Genomic DNA, 22705 nt, shown 5'->3' on the forward strand with positions numbered 1-22705 from the left:
ATTCAAATAATACCTTGCATTCAAAAGGAATTTTTGTGGTGGGCTCAGGAATGTCACCTAAACAAGGGACTCTCTGTGACCCGCCAGAGGAGTCAGATTTTAACGACGGATGCCTCAGACAAAGCTTGGGGAGCTCATCTAAATGGAAAGTGGATAAAAGACAAGTGGCCTGCCAGACTACAACATCTACATATCAACCTGAAGGAGATGTTAGCAGTCCAGTTTGCATTAATAGCTTTCAAGGATTTACTTCTTCCAGGGCAGGTGTTGATTCTAACAGACAACACAACTGTCATGTGGTATATCAACAAGCAAGGGGAACATTCTTATCCTCTATGCAGGCAAGCAATGATTTTGTGGGAGACTGCTCTCAGTTTACAGCTCAATCTTCAGGCAAGGTTTCTGCCAGGAGCACAGAACTCCTTAGCAGATGTGTTGAGCAGGCGCATTATGGATCCCCACGAGTGGAAATTGGATCCTCATGTATTTCAGAAATTGACAGTGTCATGGGAACTCCAGACATAGATCTGTTCGCTTCTCCACTAAACCATCAGCTGCCAAAGTTTTGCACAAAAGGTTTCATCCCACAGCTTGGAAAGTGGATGCTCTTTCTTTCAATTGGAGCAATCTTCATGTGTATGCCTTTCCACCTCTGCCTCTCCTCCCAAAGGTACTTCTAAAGGTCAGACAGGACAAGCCAAGGATGATTTTAATAGCTCCAGATTGGCCTCGACAGCACTGGTACCCATTACTGAGAAGTCTGGTGCGGAAGCCTCCATGGCCTTTGCCTTGATTCCACACCTGTTGTCACAGGAGGACAGCCATTTGCTCAATGTCAAACTTCACTCTCTTCACCTAACAGCCTGGCATATTCTGTTTTGAACCATAGAAGGTCTCAACTTCCACAACAAGTTTTGAATGTGATTTTGGAAGCTAGAAGGCCTAGTACAAGGAAAGTGTACAGATAAATGGAAGAGATTTTTATTTTGGAGTGCAGCAAAGATTTTGATGTTTCTGAGCCTAATTTGAGTGTGGCTCTTCAATATCTTACTGAGTTACTGGACAAAGGTTGGTCTTTCTCTTCTATTAAGGTTCATGCTGCTGCAATTTCGGCTCACTATGATTGTGACCCACCATTGTTTTCTCATCCTTTGTTCAAGCAATTTCTTAGAGGGGCAAAGAATATAAGACCCCCACGAAGAGCTCCTACTCCTGCTTGGGATCTCAATTTTGTGTTGGAGAAACTCACTCTACAACCTTTTGAGCCTGCAGCTACTTCTGAGTTGAAATATTTATCATGGAAGACTGCTTTTTTGTTGGCAATTACCTCTGCAAGAAGGGTTTCTGAATTGCAGGCCCTTATGGCGGTTGAGCCTTTCTTGATTTTCCATAAGGATAGGGTATCTTTACGTACTAATCCTTACTTTATGCCTAAAGTGGTTTCTAGTGTGGCTTTAAACCAGACTATTCATTTGCCTACTTTTTATGCAAATCCCCAAAATAAAGGGGAAAAGATTTTGCACACTTTAGATGTATACAGGCAGTTGCGATATTATTTGGACAGAACTAAAGGGTTCAGTCAGTCTCAGCAGTTATTTGTTTCTTTTGCTTTGAGTTCTCAGGGCAAGCCTGTGTCAAAACAAACTATTTCTAAGTGGATTGGGTTTTGCATTGCTTTCTGTTATTCCCATCATGGCAAGGAGATTCCAGCCGGGATTAGGCCTCATTCCACTAGAGCTACTGCCACTTCGACAGCTTTTTTGAGGGGGGTGGCAACCAAGGATATTTTGGAGGCAGCTACTTCGAGTTCAGTGCATACTTTCTCTAGGCATTATCACCTGCCACTTTACTCTAAATCCAGGGCTGGTTTTGCCACTGCTGTTTTGCAGGGCATTTTGGCAGCTCCTGCTTCCTTATAGTTTGGCCATCCTCCCATACCTCTGCTTTGGGATTCTACCCAAGTGTAAGGACTGCAGCAATGTGAGATGAAGAACATAGTACAGTTTTGTACCTACCATAAATGTAGATGTTCAAGATCCACATTGCTGCAGTCCAATTACCTCCCTCCTTCCCCTCTGTAGTTAGAGGTGGTTGTGTGGGTTGAGTTGTACATATTGTGTATATAGTGTATATTTTGTACATATAATTAGGGCAAGGGTGCTTGGATGTTTGTTTGCTGTCTTTTGGTTTTGACCTTTATTTTTAGGGTCTTCTGACATCTGGGGCAAGAAAAGACTGAGGATATGACGTCGGTCATGCGCATTTGTACCCTGACGTCCTGATGTCAGACAAATGCGCCTTGACCGACGTCAGCCTTATACTTTGATATTCGGGCCGACCGAGGACAGCGGACTACCCAAGTGCAAGGACTGCAGCAATGTGGATCTTCGAACATCTACATTTATGGTAGGTACAAAACTGTACTTTTTACCCACTGTTAGTTGCACATGGATAGTCTCCGATGCTTTGTGCTGTGCCACCAACCTGGAGGTGTGGGTATCTTTGACAAGTATTGATACTCCCCCTCCTTTTGTGGTTCAGTCCGAGTTTTGGGGCCGAAAAGTATGGTATGACGTATAACCTGGTAGTGCTGGGGTGCTCTCAGGAGCCTTGAACCAGGTTTCTGTTACTGCACAGATATCTATGTTCTCCATGCTGAGGAGAGTTTCGAGTGCGTGCATCTTGAGGTTTAGACTTCTGGCGTTGAGTAGCATTACTCTTAGTTTCTTTTTCTTTGTGATATCTATGGAGGTGGGTTTGTCTTTTTTGAGCCTTGCCTAAAAAAGCCACTATGGGGGTGGCAAGAGCCTTTGTCAATATCCGAAAACCCAGGGGTGACAGGTGCAAGCCGTCCCTAGCAAAGCAATGTGGCTTGTCAAGCATGTCATCCCAGGCTGACAGGCACTGGATCCCCTTAGAATGACACCAATAATTCAACCAATTGTTGAAATTGATCATCTTGTCTTTATATTGTGGCATCATTCCTGGTGAGGGTAAGATGCTACTCAAGGTCAGGGTCATACCGGCCTAGGCTACATGCTCAGAGAGCTCTTCTGTCTCTTTTCATGTAGTCCAGGGAGGTACGTCTCGGGTCATTCACACCAGCATGGACAATGACCGAGTCATATTTGTGCTTGTCTTGGAGTGACCTGAGTGCTTGTGTTATGTGGCGGATCCTAGCGCCCGACAGGCAGCTCACCGTGACCTCCTTGTTCAGCCTGGTGAGCGGGACATCAGTGTGCCTGACAATAGTCACCTATTACAAGTATATCAGGTGTGTTGTTTAGCCTTAAGGGCTGACACTGTTTGGCACACTGGCTTTGTGAACTATGTGTTGCACGTGTTTTGTTTTGGGGTAGCGGTTGCTTGGGTGTCTGCTTTGGAGGTTTCTGTTGCTTAGGCAGATTTTTATTTAGAGCCTCCGAGTATGTTTTTGTGTGTTTGTGTTTGGTTTGTTAATGTAGTAGTAGGTCTATGTGAGACTGAAATTGTATTGTTTGTGGTTACCTTCTCCTCCTGACTGGTTATGCCAGTACTGAGTTGAGAGATCTCAGCCTCCAGTTTGGCTATATGGTTGTAGCTCTCGCATATGTTTGAACTTGTTGGGAGGAGGAAAGGGTTGTCTGTGTACATGAGGCAGTTGTAACATTGCCTCAAGATTCCCAGATTCACCAACTGGACTGGAGAGGAAATTGACCGCTGACCTTTGGACATGCCAGAATAGTATAAGGAACGCCTTTATAATTGAGAAAAAGGACCAATAGGGAACAGAGTACTCAAAGGGAGTATGTGAGGCTGTAGTGCTATTTAATTTTTAGTGCTAACTTATAGAAATTATTTTGTGAGCAAGTGCCGGGCTATAGATTAAAAATAAGGTGTTTATTTTGTGAGCTAGAGCAGTTCTAAGGGAAAAATTGAAGAGCAGACTTTGTGGAGCCGATAATGGTCTAAACCAGATTAAGTGGCGCTGCCCGATGCTGCGCTATGAGTAAAATCGCGCCAAAGCGGGTTTTATACAGGGGGACTTGAAAGAGCTAGAAATTGACCCAAAACGGCCAATAGACTACCAGATTCTTGTGCTGGCAACACTCCTCCAGGGGATAGATAGGCTGCTCTAAGCTCCCCACTCCCACTGGTGAACAAAGAAGCCTCCTTTTTATCCAAGTAAGGAAATGGGCAACAGAGGAACTTTCCAAAAGTCCAGTATACAGCAAAGCCTGTATTTGGACTACTCTAGGTCAGGAAAGGCGGGAAACAAGGATAATTTTTTTTCATTTTTTTTTCTTTTTTAGTACACAAACAGCAGAAAATGCAGTAAATATATAACACAGGCTAGCGCACTTGAGTGTGTAGCCTCAACAGGTAAATTTCAACAAACAGGACAAACTTTTCAAAGTGCAAGTAAAAAATTGCAGTAAAACAGCTTAAAACAGGTAAAGGAGCAGATAAGAGTTTTCATTCTTACTGTATTCCTTGCCTAGGCCCTGACCACGACGTTGCTAGCTGTCGGTTTTGTGCTAAATTTAACCAACGCACTATTAAGCGTCTGTTTGATTTTGCCTTTCATTACTTTGGCCGAAGATTTAATTATATAATGCTGTCGGAACAGCCGACGACAGGAGTTTATAAAAAGCGCAAGGAAAAGGACAGGCATCCGAGGTCCAAAACAGACGACGAGGCCTCTGCTAGTCTGCTAGGCCAATCGCCGGTTCTCAGTGAGGCGCTTTTTGCAGCCCCTGATGCCCGCTACCTCAGAGCCACAGGCCGCTGCAGACTCCCACGTGGAGCCGACTAGGCCTCTTGATACTCAAGGTATTGGACATTCGTAAACTATTCCCTCAGATGGGTCCAGAGCCGCTGAGCAGGCATCTGCTTCTGAGGGTGTTTTCAGACCTACACAGTTATTATGTTAAGCTAACCTCAGCTTCAAAGACTAAAGCAGCTCTAAAGACAAAGAAACAAGTACAGCATTCTCCTGCACAGACTTCCATGCCTAAAAAACAGATGCTTAAAATGGCCAAAGACCTAATTACTTTGATCAGGGGCTCCCATGCCCCTCCAGATAAGAGGCCTAGGCAAGAGACAGAATATGAATATTCAGATCAGGTTTCCATTTCCTCTGATTCCTCTTCTGAACAGGGATACTCCCTTCCTCCCTATGAGGATTCTGATGCTGAAGAGTCTATTCTTTCAGCCTCTCCTCCTGAGGATTATTCTTTTGGGGAAACCCTTCACACCATGAGGGAGCACTTTCACTGGGAGAGCCAAGAATACTCAATCTAAGAAAAGGCTCAGAGACTTTCTTTTACTACCTCAGCACAGACCTCTTGCTATTCCTCTTGTTCTAGACATAGTAGATGATGTATTTTCAGAGTCCAGCCTGTCTCCTGACTCTTTACCCCCTGCACTGGTTAAGCCAGACAGGTACTACAGGGTTCCAGATTCCCACAAATTTCTATATAAAATCCCTGCTGCTGACCCAGAAACTATATCTCAGGGTCCCAAAGGGGTCAAGGCTTCCACTGCAGAAAAACCCTGTCCCCTCTGACAGGGATTCTAGGGCACTGCACAGATGGGGGAAAAGTGCTACCTTGGCTGTAAGGGCTTTAAATTGTCAGTTTCATATGCTTAAATATCAGCAATATTTGATGTCACTGCTAAAACAGAAATTGTTGACAAATTCTGAATGTGCAGATAAAAAGGAAATGCAGGATTTATTGCATGCAGCTGAACAAGTGGGCAAACATACTTTGCAATGTGGTTTTGATTCACTGGAGGCCTCTTGCAGGGACGCTGTTACGGGTACTGTCATTAGAAGGCATGCTTGGTTAAAGGAACAAAATCTGCCTGATCCTGTTAAAGCAAAATTATTTGATGCTCCTTTACAGCATGATGCTTTATTTGGTGTTAAGGCAGAAGAGGTGTTGAAGAAAATGGAGGATAAAGCGAAATCTATGCATACAGTTAAGGATTTCTTACAGGTACAACCACCTAGATTTAGCAGGAACTGGCCTTCAAAGAATTGGTCCTTTCCAGTGTCAGACAGGCCACAAAGGGGCAGATGCAGACTCCCTAGAGGCAGATCCCAGCCCCAAGGCTCATACAGGCCTAAACAATGGGGTGCTTCAACCTCCAAAAGCGGAGAAGACAAAGCACAGCCATATAGAAAACCGTCCCAGTGACTTTTCTCTGCCAATACCAAGCACTTATCTTTTGGCAGCTCTCTTAGGGGGAAAACTAGCACTTTTTTCACAGAATTGGCATATAATCACCCAGGAAAAATGGGTCTTGAATATAGTGTCCCAGGGCTACAGGTTCCACTTTCACACCCTGCCAAAAGCAAAAGGTATGCCAGACCTGCCACACAATCAGTGGGCAGAGGTACAAAAACAAGTTGCATCCCTTATGGACATGAGGGCCATTCACTGATTACCACAGCAAGAGCAGGGACAAGGATTCTACTCAAGACTGTTCCTGGTACCCAGAAAGGACAAAGCCTGGAGACCAATACTGGACCTGTCTATTCTAAACACTTTTCTGGACGTTCCAAAATTCAAAATATTGACTCTACAGCAGCTTCTGCCCATGCTGGGCAAGAAGGCTTGGCTTGTAACTTTGGACCTAAAAGAGGCATACCTGCATGTCACAATCAGACAAAATTGCAGCCGATATCTCAGATTCGTAGCTGGATCAATGCACTACCAAATGTTCATCGTGTTACCCTGCTGCAGTCATTACACTTGGGTTATCCTGTCGTCAGGCGGTCCCGCAGTCGGACGGATTTCCAAAGTCTTGGTCCGACATCAGTTGCAGTCGCCTCATCCCTGACGTCAGTGCGCCGGGGGTGCATATATTGCAACCGACGCCATTTTCTTCAGTCTTTCTTGCCGCGTGGTGCCCGAAGCAGAAGCAGTTCGCAAGTGCCGGTCGGCTGACTCCTGAGATTTTCGAATTCGAATTTCAGACCGAAGTCTTCTGTAAAGCTAAGTACCCCGTTGGGGAAACTTTTCTTGCCTCAGACCGATGTCAGAAAAAGTTAACAATTGCATTTCTTGTGGGAAGCAAATACCTCATAAAGATTTTCATTCTTATTGCATACCTTGCCTAGGCCCTGACCACGACGTCACTTGTTGTTGTTTTTGTGCTAGATTTAATAAACATACTATTAAAAGACGATTTTATTTCGCACAACACTTTTTTTGGCAGAAAATTTAATTATAACATGCCGTCGGAGCTTCCGACTACCGACATGCACAAAAAGCGCAGGGATAAGGATCGACAGCCCAGGCCTAAGCCCGATTCCGAGGCCTTGGTTGATCCGGTCTCAGGTTATCAGTGAGGCTCAGACGCAGCTTCTGACTACCGCAGTTCAAGAAACCGAGACCGCTACAGATATGTTGACGGAATGTACTAGGCCGACACAGCCATTTCCTTCAGGCCCTACCGACGATTTACCTTCCAAGGACGTCAGTGCTTCTGAAACGCCATCGGTTTCAGATGGCGTTTTCAGACCGACAACTTTCGGTCAAAACGTTTTCCAAGTCGAAGACTCCTTCCAAACCGAAAAAGGCTTCACTTCAGTCTCCTGTTCAAGGCCCTATGCCTAAGAAACAGATGCTCAAGATGGCTGAAGATTTGATTTCTCTTATCAGGGGGACTCAACCTCCTCCTGACAAAAGGCCTAGACTAGAGGAAGAATCTGCTTCCTCTGAACTACTGTCTATTTCTTCGGATTCCTCTGAGGACCAAGACTATTCCTTCTCTCCTTATGAAGATTCTGATGCTGAGGACTCTATTCCCTCAGCTTCCCCTCCAGAAGATTACTCTTTTGGGGAAACTTTACACACTATGAGGGAACATTTTCACTGGGAAGGTCAGGATTACTCTGATTCCAAGTAAAGGCTCCGAGAGTTTCTTTTACTCCCCCAACACAGACCTCTAGCCATCCCTCCTGTTTTGGACATTGTGGATGATGTCTGTTTAGAATCCAGTTTCAACCCTGACTCTCTGCCTCCTGCTCTGGCCAAGCCTGACAGATACTACAGAGTACCTGATTCCCACAAATTTCTTTACAAAAGCCCAGTAGCTGACTCCGAGACCATCTCCCAGGGTCCCAAGGGGGCTAAGGCTTCCATGGCTAAAAATCCAGTACCTTCTGAAAGGGAATCTAGAGCACTAGACAGATGGGGGAAAAAGGTTTATACCTCAGCCACTTTAGCTATGAGAGCTCTAAACTGTCAATTTCATATGCTTAAGTATCAGCAATTTCTGATCTCTCAGTTAAAACAAAAGATAACCACCTTCCCTCAACAATCTGAATTGAAAGAAGTACAGGATTTGTTGCACGCCACCGAGCAGGTAGGCAAACATACCTTGCAATGTGGGTTTGATTCTTTAGAGGCCTCCTGCAGAGCAGCTGTCACTGGATCAGTTATACGTAGGCATGCCTGGTTAAAGGAACAAAGTATGCCTGATCATGTTAAAGCAAAACTATTAGATGCTCCCTTACAGCAGGATGATGTCCTTCAAGGATGCATCTGCAGTTTTTACAAATGGGTTGTCCTGTCGTCAGGCAGCCCTTCGGTCGGCCGGATTCCAAAGTCTGGGTCTTGTTCTTTTTGGTGTTAAAGCAGAAGAAGTTTTAAAGAAAATGGAAGATAAGGCAAAATCAATGCAGACAGTCAAAGATTTCCTACAAGTACAACCCCCTCGCTTCAGCAGAAACTGGCCAACAAAAAATTGGTCCTTTCCAGCCACTGACAGGCCTCAGAGGGGTAAATACAGGCGCCCAAGGGGCAGAGGACAACCACAAGCTCAGTATAAACCTTGCCAATGGGACACTCCAACCCAGAAGGGAGGAGAAGACAGGTCTCAACCCACCAGAAGGCAAACTCAATGACTTGCACCTCGACTGGCCAAACAAAGCTCTTTTGTCAGCCCCCTGGGGGGAAAGCTAGCACTATTTGCAGACAACTGGCACATGGTCACAAAGGACATATGGGTACTAGACATAATTTTACGAGGATACCGATTCCACTTTCACACCTTGCCAATAAAAAGAGTTATGCCAAACCTGCCACAAAATCAAAGGGCAGAGGCTCAAAAACAAATTACAGCTCTCAGGGCCATGAGAGCCATTCAAAGGGTACCAACTCAAGAGCAAGGCCAAGGATTTTACTCAAGACTCTTCCTAGTACCCAGAAAAGACGATGCTTGGAGACCAATTCTGGACCTTTCAATTCTAAACACTTACAAGTTTCCAAATTCAAGATGCTAACACTACAGCAGCTACTTCCCATGTTGGGCAAGGAAGCATGGCCGGTAACGTTGGACCTCAAGGAGGCATACCTGCATGTCCCTATCAGACAAAGTTGCAGAAGATGCCTCCGTTTCATTGCAGGTTCAACCCATTATCAATTCTCTGCACTGCCCTTTGGCTTATCTACTGCGCCCAGAGTATTCACAAAATGCCTGGCACCAGTAATTGCATATTGCAGACAAAGAGGAATTCAAATATATCCATACCTGGATGACTGCCTCATTCAAGCAGAAAGAAAAGACATTCTCTTACAACATCTGGCTTTTGTGAAGCATCTACTGAATTGTCTGGGGTACACAGTAAACGAAAAGAAGTCAAAAACTAGTACCCTCGCAAAAAATGACATTCCTGGGTGCCAGCTTGGACACAACGGCCCAGAAGGCTTATCTTACACCAGACAAGCAATTACAACTGACTCAATATTTCAAAACAATGGCAACAAAAGACCCAATTAACTGCAAGAAAAATTCTGCAGGCTTTGGGCTTCATGGCATCTTGCATTCTGATAATACCATTTGCAAAACTGCATATGAGGAAATTACAGTGGTACCTAAAAAGCGTATGGTCTCAACACAGCCACAGCATGGACACAGTGATATCTCTCATTCCCTACCTTCAACAGGAATTTCTATGGTGGACACAGGCATGTCACCTCAACAAGGGTCAGCCTTTCACCTTGCCCCCACCCAGGCAAATAATCACAACAGATGCTGCAGACTATGCCTGGGGGGGCACGCATGGCAGGGCAATGCATTCAAGGCCTATGGACTGCAGAACAAGGAAAACTGCACATAAACCTAAAGGAGATGCTAGCTGTACAAAAAGCTCCTGACAGCCTTCAAGGATCTACTACAGCCTGGCCAACTTGCAATAAAGACGGATAACACCACAGTAATGTGGTACATAAACAAGGGGGCACACATTCCTACCCTCTTTGCAGGCAAGCAATAATCTTATGGAACACAGCTCTGACCTACCAAGTCCAGTTACAAGCTCAATTCCTGCCAGGACAGAAAAACACATTGGCAGACGACCTAAGCAGAACCATCAAAGATCCCCACGAGTGGAAGCTAGACCCACAAATATTTACAATGTTAACTCAAAGATGGGGCCTACCAAATATAGACCCGTCTGCCAGTCCTCAAAACTACCAGCTGACAAAATTTTGTACAAGGGCATTCCACCATCAAGCTTGGAAAGTGGATGCTCTCTCCTTCAGTTGGAAAAACCTGACACTATATGCCTTTCCTCCATTACCTCTTCTCACAAAGGTTCTTTTGAAGGTCAAAAAGGAGAAACCTGGAATGATTCTCATAGCCCCAGACTGGCCACGCCAGCACTGGTACCCGCTATTGAAGAATATGGCTCACAGCCTACCATGGATATTGCCTCAAATACCTCATTTGCTCACGCAGCAAGACATGCAGATTCTACACAGCCAGATAAAAACCTTAAACCTGGCTGCATGGCAAATCAATTAAGCATCCAACCAGCCCCTCTTTCACAAGCAGTGCTGGATGTTATTCTAGAAGCCAGGAGGCCAAGCACCAGGAAGGCTTACTCGGACAAATGGAAAAGGTTTTCTGCTTGGAACCAAGCTAAAGGCCAAGACACAACTCAGCCTCATATGCCTCACATTCTGCAGTATTTAGCTGAGATGTTGCATAAAGGACTTTCCTTCTCCTCAATTAAAATCCATGCTTCAGCTATTTCAGCTCACTACGACACGAATCCACCTTTATTTTCAAATCCTCTCCTAAGGCAGTTCCTCAGCGGGGCGAAAAACATTAGACCACCTAGAAGAGCTCCCACACCAACATGGGACCTCAACTTTGTTCTGGAAAAACTAACGCTACCTCCCTTTGAACCTGCTTTTTCTGCAGACCTTCAGTTCCTATCTTGGAGGACTGCCCTGCTCCTGGCAATAACTTCTGCTAGGAGAGTTTCAGAATTGCAGGCACTTATGGCAGTGGAACCTTTCCTCATTTTTCATCAAGACAGAGTTTCTCTTCGAACTAATCCTTCCTTCATGCCTAAGGTGGTTTCCAGTGTAGCTCTAAATCAAACCATCCACCTACCCACTTTCTACCCCAATCCCCAAAGCAAAGGTGAGAGACTCCTGCATTCCTTCCACAAGCAGCTTCGTTTCTACTTGGATAAAACTAAGGCTTTCAGAAAAACTGACCAGCTTTGTTTCCTATGCTACAGCCTCTCATGGGAAGGCCATATCCAAGCAAACCATTTCTAAATGGGTAGGCCATTGCATCCGATTCTGCTATACCCATCATGGGAAACCAGTTCCTCCTACCATTAGATCCCACTCTACCAGGGAAACAGCTACTTCTACAGCCTTTCTCAGGGGGGTTCCTACCAAGGAAATCTTAGAAGCTGCAACTTGGAGTTAAGTGCACACCTTCACCAAACATGATCACTTACCTCTTTATTCTAAGTCCAGGGCAGGCTTCGCCACTGCAGTTCTGCAGGGCCTCATTGCCTCCACTAACCCTCTATGATGCCACCACCCTACCTTAGCTTTGGGACTCAACCCAAGTGTAATGACTGCAGCAGGGTAACACGATGAACATAGTACAGTTTTGTACCTACCATAAATGTAGATGTTCGGGTGTTCACCCTGCTGCAGTCCAGGTTACCCACCCTCCAACCCCTCTGATCTACTGGCTAAACCTCTGCTATGCCTTACTGATGTATTTGCTTATAGCTGAAGGGATTTTGTGTTTGCACAGTGTTCACATCATTTGGTACTGATTTGGATCACCTTTTTGGGGGCACCTGACAGGGCAAGAAAAACTGAAGAAAATGGCGTCGGTTGCAGTATATGTACCCCTGGCGCACTGACGTCAGGGATGAGGCGACTGCAACAGACGTCGGACCAAGACTTTGGAAATCCGTCCAACTGCGGGACAGCCTGAAGACAGGATAACCCAAGTGTAATGACTGCAGCAGGGTGAACACTCGAACATCTACATTTATGGTAGGTACAAAACTGTACTTTCTCTGCACTGCCCTTTGGCTTATCTACTGCGCCCAGGGTCTTCACAAAATGCCTGGCACCAGTAATTGCTTTCTGCAAACAGAGGAATACAAATATACCCTTACTTGGACGACTGCCTTATTCAAGCAGAGAACAAAGACATTCTACTGAAGCATCTGGCGTTTGTAAAAAGATTACTAATTTGCCTAGGGTACACGGTAAACGAAAAGAAATCAAAACTAGTACCCTCTCAAGGGATAATATTCCTGGGTGCAAGTTTAAATACAACTGCCCAGATGGCTTATCTCACGCCAGGCAAACAAAGGCAACTGACTTCTTACTTCAAAATGTTGGCAACAAAGACCCAGTTATCTGCAAGAAAAATTCTGCAGGCTTTGGGCTTCATGGCTTCGTGCATTCTACTAATTCCATATGCAAGACTGCATATGAGGAAACTACAATGGTATCTAAAAAGTGTTTGGACTCAACATTGCCACAGCCTGGAAACATTAATTACCCTCATTCCCTGCCTGCAACATGAGTTTCGATGGTGGGCACAGGCCTGTCAGCACAACAAGGGACATCCATTCACTCTACCCACAGCCAGGCAAACACCTAACAACAGATGCATCAGATTATGCCTGGGGGGCCTACATGGCAGGAAAATTTATTCAGGGAGCATGGCCAGCAAACCAGATGCATCTTCATATCAATCAAAAAGATGCTAGCTGTTCAGAATGCCCTGACAGCCTTCAAGGATCTACTTCATCCAGGACAGCTGCTGGTAAAGACGGGCAATACTAGAGTCATGTGGTACATAAGCAGGGAGGCACACATTCCTACCCCCTCTGCAGACAAGCCATGACTTTGTTGAGAACAGCATTGACTTATCAAGTACACCTGCAAGCACAATTCCTGCCAGGAAAGACAAATACTCTGGCAGACGAACTAAGAAGAAATCTCAAGGATCCTCATGAGTGGAAACTAGATCCACAAATATTCAGCATAACAAGAAAATGGGGATGCCCAGACATAGATCTATTTGCCTCCCCGCACAACTGCCAACTACAGAGATTCTGCACAAGGACTTATCACAAACAAGCATGGAAAGTGGGATGCCCTATCATTCAGCTGGAAAACCCTTGCAGTATATGCCTTTCCTCCACTGCCTCTCCTCCCCAAGGTACTCTAAAGGTCAGACAAGAGAAGCCAAAAATGATATTGATTGCCCCAGGCTGGCCACGCCAGCACTTGTACCCAATCCTAAAGAGCTTGTCTCAAGGCCCAGCCTGGACATTACCCCAAATTCCTCATTTGCTGACCCAACAAAACAATCGGATCCTGCACAGCCAACTCAGAACCTTAAATCTGGCTGCATGGCCGATTATTTAACCCTTCAGAACACACCTCTCTCTAAAGCAGTTATGGATGTTATTTTGGAGGCCAGGAGGCCCAGCACCAGAAACTCTTATACAGGAAAATGGAAGATTCTGTGCTTGGAACCCGGCACAAGGAATCGACGCGCTTGTACCAAATATTCCTCAGATTTTACAATACCTAACTGAGATGCTGGACAAAGGCCTCTCTTTCTCATCAATTAAGATCCATGCCTCTGCCATTTCAGCTCATTACAATACGGATCCACCTGTTTTTTCACATCATCTGCTAAGGCAGTACCTCAGAGGGGCCAAAAACATAAGACCTCCAAGGAGAGCTCCAACACCTGCATGGGACCTCTATTTTGTCTTGGAAAAGCTCACACTGCCTCCTTTTGAGCCAGCTAATACAGCTGAGATAAAATACTTATCATGGAAAGCAGCTCTGCTCCTAGCAATAACATCGGCAAGAAGAGTCTCAGAGTTACAGGCACTAATGGCTGTGGAACCTTTTATTATTTTCCATCCGGGCAGGGTTTCTCTAAGGACAAACCCAACATTTATGCCTAAGGTAGTATCCAGTGGGGCTCTTAGCCAAACTATTCATTTGCCTACCTTTTATCCAAACCCACAGAATAAGGGGGAGAGACCTTTGCATTCTTTGGACATACACAGACAGCTATGCTTCTACTTGGACAAAACTAAAGCCTTCAGAAAGACTGAGCAACTCTTAGTGGCATATGCTGCAGGATCGCAAGGAAAAGCTGTTTCAAAGCAGACTATTTCAAAATGGATAGGCCACTGCATTCGTTTCTGCTATTCACAACATGGCAAATCAGTGCCTAAGGGTATTAGGCCACATTCAACCAGAGCATAAGCCACTTCAGCAGCCTTCCTCAGAGGAGTACCAACCAAGGACATTTTAGAGGCTGCAACTTGGACTTCAGTGTACACTTTTACAAAGGACTACCACTTACCTCTTTACTCTAAATCCAGAGCAGGCTTCTCCACTGCTGTTCTGCAGGGCCTCATAGCCGCTCCTAATTCTATCTAGGCCCAGCCACCGAATCTCAGCTTTGGGATTCAACCCAAGTGTAGTGACTGCAACAGTGAAACACGATGAACATAGTACAGTTGTGTACCTACCATAAATGTAGATGTTCCGAGTGTATTCACTGTTGCAGTCCAGGTTACCCTCCCTCCATCCCCCTTTCATTGCTGGGACTTATCTATACTTCTCTATTCTATACAACCTATGTGGTGTATTTGCTTGTAGATGAAGGTTATGTTTGTTAGTGCATGCTTTTTTATGAGCAGAATTTTTACCCTACCCTTTTGGGGGCACCTGACATCTGGGGCAAGAAAAACTGAAGAAAATGGCGTCGGCTGCATCTTTTATATCCCTGGCGCACTGACGTCAGGGAAGAGGCGACAGCAACCGATGCCAGACCAGGACTTTGGAATTCAGGCCGACTGCAGGTAGCCTGCCAACAGGATAACCCAAGTGTAAGGACTGCAACAGTGAATACACTCGGAACATCTACATTTATGGTAGGTACACAGCTGTACTTCCCTTTGGCTTATCTACTGTGCCCAGGGTATTCACGAAGTGCTTAGCTCCAGCCATTGCTTTTTGCAGGTAGAGAAGTTTTCAGATTTACCCATACTTGGACGAGTGCCTGATTCAGGCAGAAAATCAGGACTTGCTACTACAGCACCTGGCATTTGTAAAGAGACTTCCAACTTAACTAGAGTACACCATCAACTAAAAGAAATCACACCTAAGTACCCTGCCAACAGATTGGATTCATGGGAGCAAGCTTGAACACAACTTCCCAGATGGCATTCCTCACTCCAGAGAAACAAATTTATTTGACAACTTAGCTGGGTTTTTGTTGTCAGTAGGTTGAACTATCTGCATGGAAAATACTGCAAGCTCTGGGGTTCATGGCCTCTTGCGTTCTGTTAATTCCATATGTGAGACTGCATATGATGAAACTTCAGTGGTATCTAAAACGTCTATGGTGCCAGCATTCTCAGGACCTGGAAAGAATAATTCCTATCATTCCGTGTCTAAGGGCAGAGTGCCCTTGGTGGGCAGAGGCCTGCAACCACAACAAGTGACTTTTTTTTTTCACTCTACCCCCTGCCACCCAAACCCTAACAGACGCATTAGACTATGCATGGGGGGCTTACATGGCAGGGCAGTGCATTCAGGGCAAATGGAACCCAAAGGAGACGCACCTGCATATCAGTCAAAAAGAAATGTTAGCTGTACAGAATGCTCTGATAGCCTTCAAAGGCCTTATTCTTCCAGGACAACTATTGGTAAAGATAGAGAACGCCACAGTTATGTGGTACATAAAGGGAACACATTCCTACCCACTCTGCAGACTAGCCATAGCTCTGTGGAACACATCCTTGAACAACCAAGTGCACTTACAAGCTCAATTCCTGCCACGCAAACTAAATTCACTGACAGATGACTTGAGCAGAAATCTTATGGACCCACACGAATCGAAACTGGAACCCAAAATATTCAAGCTTTTGAGGAATAGATGGGGGGGGACACCAGCGTGGACCTGTTTGCTTTCCGTCAGAACTATCAATTGAACAAATACTGCACCAGAACTCCCCACAGCCAAGCTTGGAAGGTGGATGCCCTGTCCTTTTCCTGGGAAAGCCTCTCGCTGTATGCCTTTCCCCCTCTGCCTCTCCTCTTGAAGGTTCTACTAAAGATCAAACAGGACAAGCAAAGGACAATCCTGATTGTGCCCTTCTGGCGATGCCAGTACTGGTATCCTCTTTTATGCAGTCTGACAGTGCTACAACCATGGCACCTGCCTCAGACACCTTCCCTGCTGCCCCAGCAGGGGGACAAATTCTGCACCGTTGGCGTCAGACCCTGAACCTTGCAGCCTGGCTAATTCCCTGAACTCACCTCTAGCAACTCTCAGTAAGCAGGTGCTGGAAGTCATTCTTGAGGCAAGGAGGTCTAGTACTAGAAAATCCTATTCAGAAAAGTGGAAAGGATACTGTTCCTGGAGCCAGTCTCAAGGGATGGGCACAGCTGTGCCCAACTTACCTCATATACTAGATTACTTAACAGACATGCTCCACAAGGGCCTGTCCTTCTCTTCAATTAAGATACATGCCTGTGCCATCTCAGCTCATTATAATACTGAGCCCACCCGTCTTCTCTCATCCTCTGGTAAAACAGATGTTCTTCATGTTTCACTGTTGCAGTCATTACATTTGGGTAATCTGCCTGCAGGTTGCCCTCATTCGGCCTGATTAACAAAGTCTTGGGTCCTGCATCGGTTGCTGTCCCTTCTTCCATGACGTCAGGGGTATAAAACATGCAGCCGATGCCATTACATCAGTCTTCTTGCTTCGCGGTGCCCAAAGCAGAAGCAGTTGGCAAGTGCCGGTCGGCCAACCCCTGAAATTTGTTTTCGAGTTTCAGAAGTCTTCAACTAAAAGCTAAGTACCCCGTTGGGGAAACTTTTTCCTGCTCCTTATCGATGTCAGTAAAAGTTAATAATTGCATTACTTGTGGGAAGCAAATACCTCAAGGATTTTCATTTGTACTTTATTCCTTGCCTAGGGCCCTGATCATAACATACCTTGCTGTCGGTTTTGTGCTTGATTTAATCAACGCACTATTAAACGTCAGTATATCTTTGCTTCTAAATATTTTGGCTCACGATTTAACTATCCAGAAATGACGTCGGTTAGCAATCCGACTACCGGCATACCTAAAAAATGCAAAGAAAAAGAGACAGACAGTCTAGGTCCAAAACCGACGACTAGGCTTCTCCTAAGCCAGTCGCCGGTTCGACGGTACTCAGTGAGGCGCTTTCGCAGCCGCTGATACCCGCAACCTTTGATTTGCAGGCCTCTACTGCGACCCATTCGGAGTCTGGTATGCCGCTACTGGCTTCTGCGGGTGTTTTCAGGCCTAAAGATTTGTATATTAAACCAACGTCATCTTCAAAACTAAGGCCAAAATCTACTTCTACGTCTAAAAAACCAACGCTTGGACCGTATGTGCCAGGCCCCAATGACTAAAAACAAATGATCAAAATGGCTGAAGATTTAATTTCCTTGATCAGGGGTAGCCAACCCCCCTCCTGCTAAGAGGCCTAGGCAAGGCACTGACTTTGAATCTTAAGATCAGATTCTATTTCTTCTGATTCTTCTACTGAACAGGATTTATCTATACCTACTTATGGGGACTCTGATGCAGAAGATTCCTTCCCTTCTGCTTCTCCCCCTGAGGATGTGTCTTTTGGAGAAATTTTACATACCTTAAGGGAACATTTCCACTGGGAAAGTCAGGATTTTTCTGAGTTTAGAGAGACTTAGAGATTTTCTTCTTCTTCCTCAGCATAGGCCTTTGGCTATTTTTCCTGTTCTAGACATTGTTGATGTTTTTTCAGAATCTAGTATGACTCCTGATTCTCTGCCTCTGGCTCCTAGTAAGCCAGACAGATACTACAGGGTTCCTGACTCCCACAAATTCCTTTTCAAAAACCCTACTGCTGATCCTGAAACCATTTCTCAGGGTCCCAAGGGTGTTTAGGCCTCTAACTGATAAAAATCCTTCCCTGTCTGATAGCGATTCCAGGGCGCTGGATAGATAGGGTAAGAAGGTTTACACGTCTTCAGCCTTGGCAATCAGGGCTTTAAACTGTCAATTTCATATGCTTAAATATCAACAGCATGTCATGGGACTACTTAAACAGAAAATTATGTTAATGTCTGACTGTGTGGAAAGTAAAGGTTTGCAGGAGTTATTACGTTCAGCTGAACAAGTTGGAAAACGTACTTTGCAATGTGGTTTTGATTCCTTGGAGGCCTCTTGCAGGGCCGCTGTAACTGGATCTGTGCTAAGAAGGCATGCTTGGCTCAAAGAGCAAAGTCTGCCTGACCATGTTAAAGCAAAATTGTTGGATACTCCTTTACAAAAGGACTGTCTCTTTGGTAATAAGGCTGAAGAAGTGTTAAAAAAGATGGAAGATGAAGCTAAATCTATGCAAACTGTGAAAGATTTCTTACAAGTGCAGCCACCAAGGTTTAGTAGGCACTGGCCTACTAAGAACTGGTCCTTTCCAGTTCCCTCGAGAGCTGCTCAAGTCAAATCCAGACATTCCAAAGGCTCCAGTTTTCAGTCACAAGGAACTTTTAGAACAAAACAATGGGGTGCCTCCACCACCAAATTTGGAAGTAATGAGGCACCTCCCTATGGTAAACAGTCTCAATGACTTTCCTCTACAATCACCAAGCACTTGTCTTTTAGCCGCCCCCTTTTGGGGGGGGGGGGACTGGCAAATTATTACCCAGGACAAATGGGTTTTAAATATAGTATCCCAGGGATACAGATTTAATTTCCACACGTTGCCATTCCCAAACGGATGGCCAGATCTGCCCCCAAATCAGTGGGCAGAGGCCCAGAAACAAGTTCTGTCCTTCATGAATATGGGGGCTATTCATCCAGTACCAGAAGAGGAAAAGGGACAAGGTACCCAGAAAAGACAAATCATGGCGTCCAATTCTGGACATTCCAAAATTCAAGATGCTGACTCGTTACTACCTATGCTAGGCAAATATGCCTGGTTGGTAACTCTGGACTGCTTACCTGCATATCCCAGTCAGGGAATCTTGCAGAAGATACTTCCGCTTCAAAGCAGGCTACTTGCATTGCCATTTCTCTGCACTGCCCTTTGGCTTATCTACTGCTCCCAAGGTCTTCACAAAGTGCCTGGCTCCAGTAATTGCATTTTGCAGGCAAAGAAATATTCAAATATATCCATATCTGGACGAATATCTAATTCAGGCAAAGAACAAGGACATTCTTCTAAAGCGTCTGGCGTTTGTAAAAAGGGTTCTTACTTGTCTAGGGTATACACCATAAACGAAAAGAAATCATAACTGGTACCCTCTCAAAAAATTACATTTCTGGGTGCAAGCTTGAATACAACTGCCCAGATGACTTGCCTTACGCTAGAAAAGCAAATTCAGTTGGTAACTTACTTCAAACAGGTAGCCACAAAAACCCTGCCATCTGCAAGGCCAATTCTGCAAGCCTTGGGGTTCATGGCCTCCTGCATTCTTCTAATTCCATATGCAAGACTGCATATGAGGAAACTTCAGTGGTACTTAAGTTTATGGAGTCAACATTGTCACAGCCTGGAAACCATGATTCCTATTATACCTTGCCTGCAGGTAGAGTTCCTATAGTGGGCAGAAGCCTGCCACCAGAACTAGGGACTGTCATTCACTTCACTCCCTGCCACCCAAACCCTAACTACAGACGCATCAGACTATGCTTGGGGGGGCGCATCTGGCAGGAAAGTGCATTCAGGGCAAATGGAGCCCAAATCAAATGCACCTACATATCAATCAGAAAGAAATGCTAGCTGTACAGAATGCTGTGGGAACCTCCAAGGACTACCTTCATCCAGAACAACTAATGATAAAGACAGACAACACCACAGTTATGTGGTACATAAACAAGGAGGAAGGGTACACATTCCTACCACCTTTTCAGACTAGCCATGGCATTGTGGAACACGGCCTTGACTTATCAAATACAACTACAAGGTCAATTCCTGCCAGGAAAGCTAAATACTCTGGCAGACGAACTAAACAGAAATCTTATGGACCCACACGAATGGAAACTGGAACACCACAGGTTTTCAACATGTTGACGTGCAAATGGGGGAGCCCAGACATAGATTGTTTTGCCTCACCCCAGAACTATCAGTTGGACAAATTCTGCACAAGAATTCATCACAAAAAAGCTTGGAAAGTGGATGCTTTATCAGTCTATGCTTTTCCCCCTCTGCTTCTGCTCTCCAAAGTCCTACTAAATGTCTGACAGGACAAACCAAAAGTGATTCTGATTGCTCAAGACTGGCCTCACCAACACTGGTACCCACTCCTGCGCAATGTGTTACACCTTCCTCCATGGCACCTGCCTCAGACACCTTGCCTATTGTCTCAGCAGAACTACCAGATTCTGCACACTCTGCTCCAAACTTTGAGTCTTGCAGCGTGGCTAATCAACTAATTTCACCCTTGACATTTTTCAGCAAACCTGTGATGAATGTCATTTTGGAGGCTAGAAGGCCTAGTACTAGAAAATCTTATGCTGACAAATGGAAAAGGTTCTGTGCCTGGAGCCACTCACAAGGAATAAGCACAGCAATGCCCAATATTCCTCAGATTCTACAATACTTAACTGAGATGCTTCAAAAGGGCCTATCTTTTTCTTCCTTAAAAATCCATGCCTCTGCCATTTCAGCTCATTACAACACAGAACCTCTCCTCTTCTCTCATCCTCTGCTAAAGCAGTATCTCAGAGGGGGCAAAAATTTAAGACCTCCCAGGAGAGCACCAACTCCTGCATAGGACCTCAGTTTTGTTTTGGAGAAGCTCACTCACCCTCCTTTTGAGCCAGCTGCTACTGCGGACCTAAAACTTCTCTCTTCGAAAACAGCTTTCCTTTTAGCAGTCACTTCAGTTCGAAGGATTTCAGAATTACAGGCTCGTATGGCAGTGGAGCCTTTCATTATTTTTCATCCGGATATGGTGGCTCTCGGGACCAATCCATCTTTCATGCCTAAGGTGGTATCCACTGTGGATCTTAATCAGACCATTCATCTGCCAACTTTCTTTCCCAATCCACAGAACAAGGGTGATTGGATTTTGCATTCATTGGATGTACACAGACAACTTAGATTCTACTCAAACAGGACAAAATCTCTAAGGAAATCTGAACAACTGTTGGTGGCATTTGCCGCAGGGGAAGAGGGAAAGGCTATTTCAAAGAAGACCATTTCCAAATGGATAAGCCATTGTATTAGTTTCTGCTATATACACCATGGTAAACCTGTCCCCAAGGGGATCAGGTCTCATTCCACCAGGGTTGCATGTACTTTGCAGCCTTTCTCAGAGGGGTTCCTACCAGAGACATTCTAGAAGCTGCTACCTGGAGCTCAGTTCATATGTTCACCAAACATTACCATCTACACCTCTTCTCTAAATCCAGAGCTGGTTTTGCCACTGCTGTCCTGCAGGGTCTTATAGCTGCTCCTAATGCTGTATAAATCCATCCTTCCAACCATAGCTTTGGGATTCTACCCAAATGTAGTGACTGCAACAGTGAAACACGAAGAACATAGTACACTTGAGTACACTTACACTCTTAACATCTACATTTATGGTATTCACTGTTGTAGTCCTGGTTACCCACCCTCCAGCCCCCTGTTTTTCTCTTACTATACTTCTGCTTTCTTTTACTATGCTTAAAAGCCTTTTTGGTGTATTTGCTTTTGTTTGTAGGTATATTTTTGTGTTTTAAATTATATTTATATATATATATATATATATATATATATATATATATATATATGTGTGTGTATGTGTGTGTATATATATATATATATGTGTGTGTGTGTGTGTGTGTGTATGTATGTATATATATATATATATATATATATATATATAAATATTTTGCTTCCCATTTGGGGGGCACCTGACATCTGGGGCAAGAAAAACTGATGTAATGGCGTTGGCTGCATGTTTTATACCCCTGACGTCTTGGAAGAAGGGACAGCAACCGACGCAGGACCCAAGACTTTGTCAGGCCGACTGAGGACAACCTGCCAGCAGATTACCCAAATGTAATGACTGCAAAAGTGAATACACTCAAACATCTACATTTATGGTAAGTGTACACAACTGTGCTTTCCTTAGAATGGCTAAAAATTTAAGATCCCCACAGGAGAGCTCCCACTCCAGCCTGGGAACCTTAACTTTGTGTTGGAAAAACGTACACCCCCCCCCCTTTTTGAACGGGCTGCTACATCAGAGTTGAAATTCTTCTCATGGAAAACAGCCTTACTTCTAGCCATCACTTCAGCAAGAAGAGTGTCTGAACTGCAGGCCCTTATGGCAGTGGAACCCTTCATTGTCTTCCATGTGGACAGGGTTTCCCACAGGACTAACCCA

At 44.9% G+C, this 22705-nt stretch overlaps 1 protein-coding gene across 4 annotated transcripts in view; it reads left to right on the forward strand.

Moving 5' to 3' along the window:
* Window positions 1-22705, forward strand: part of ZNF516 (zinc finger protein 516) — a 1134205-nt gene that overhangs the window by 518111 nt on the left and 593389 nt on the right. The gene's annotated exons all lie outside the window — the stretch shown is intronic.

The sequence above is a fragment of the Protopterus annectens genome, chromosome 3.part1 (assembly GCF_019279795.1).
Source record: "Protopterus annectens isolate FY-2018-M chromosome 3.part1, PAN1.0, whole genome shotgun sequence".
Lineage (NCBI taxonomy): Eukaryota > Metazoa > Chordata > Ceratodontiformes > Protopteridae > Protopterus > Protopterus annectens.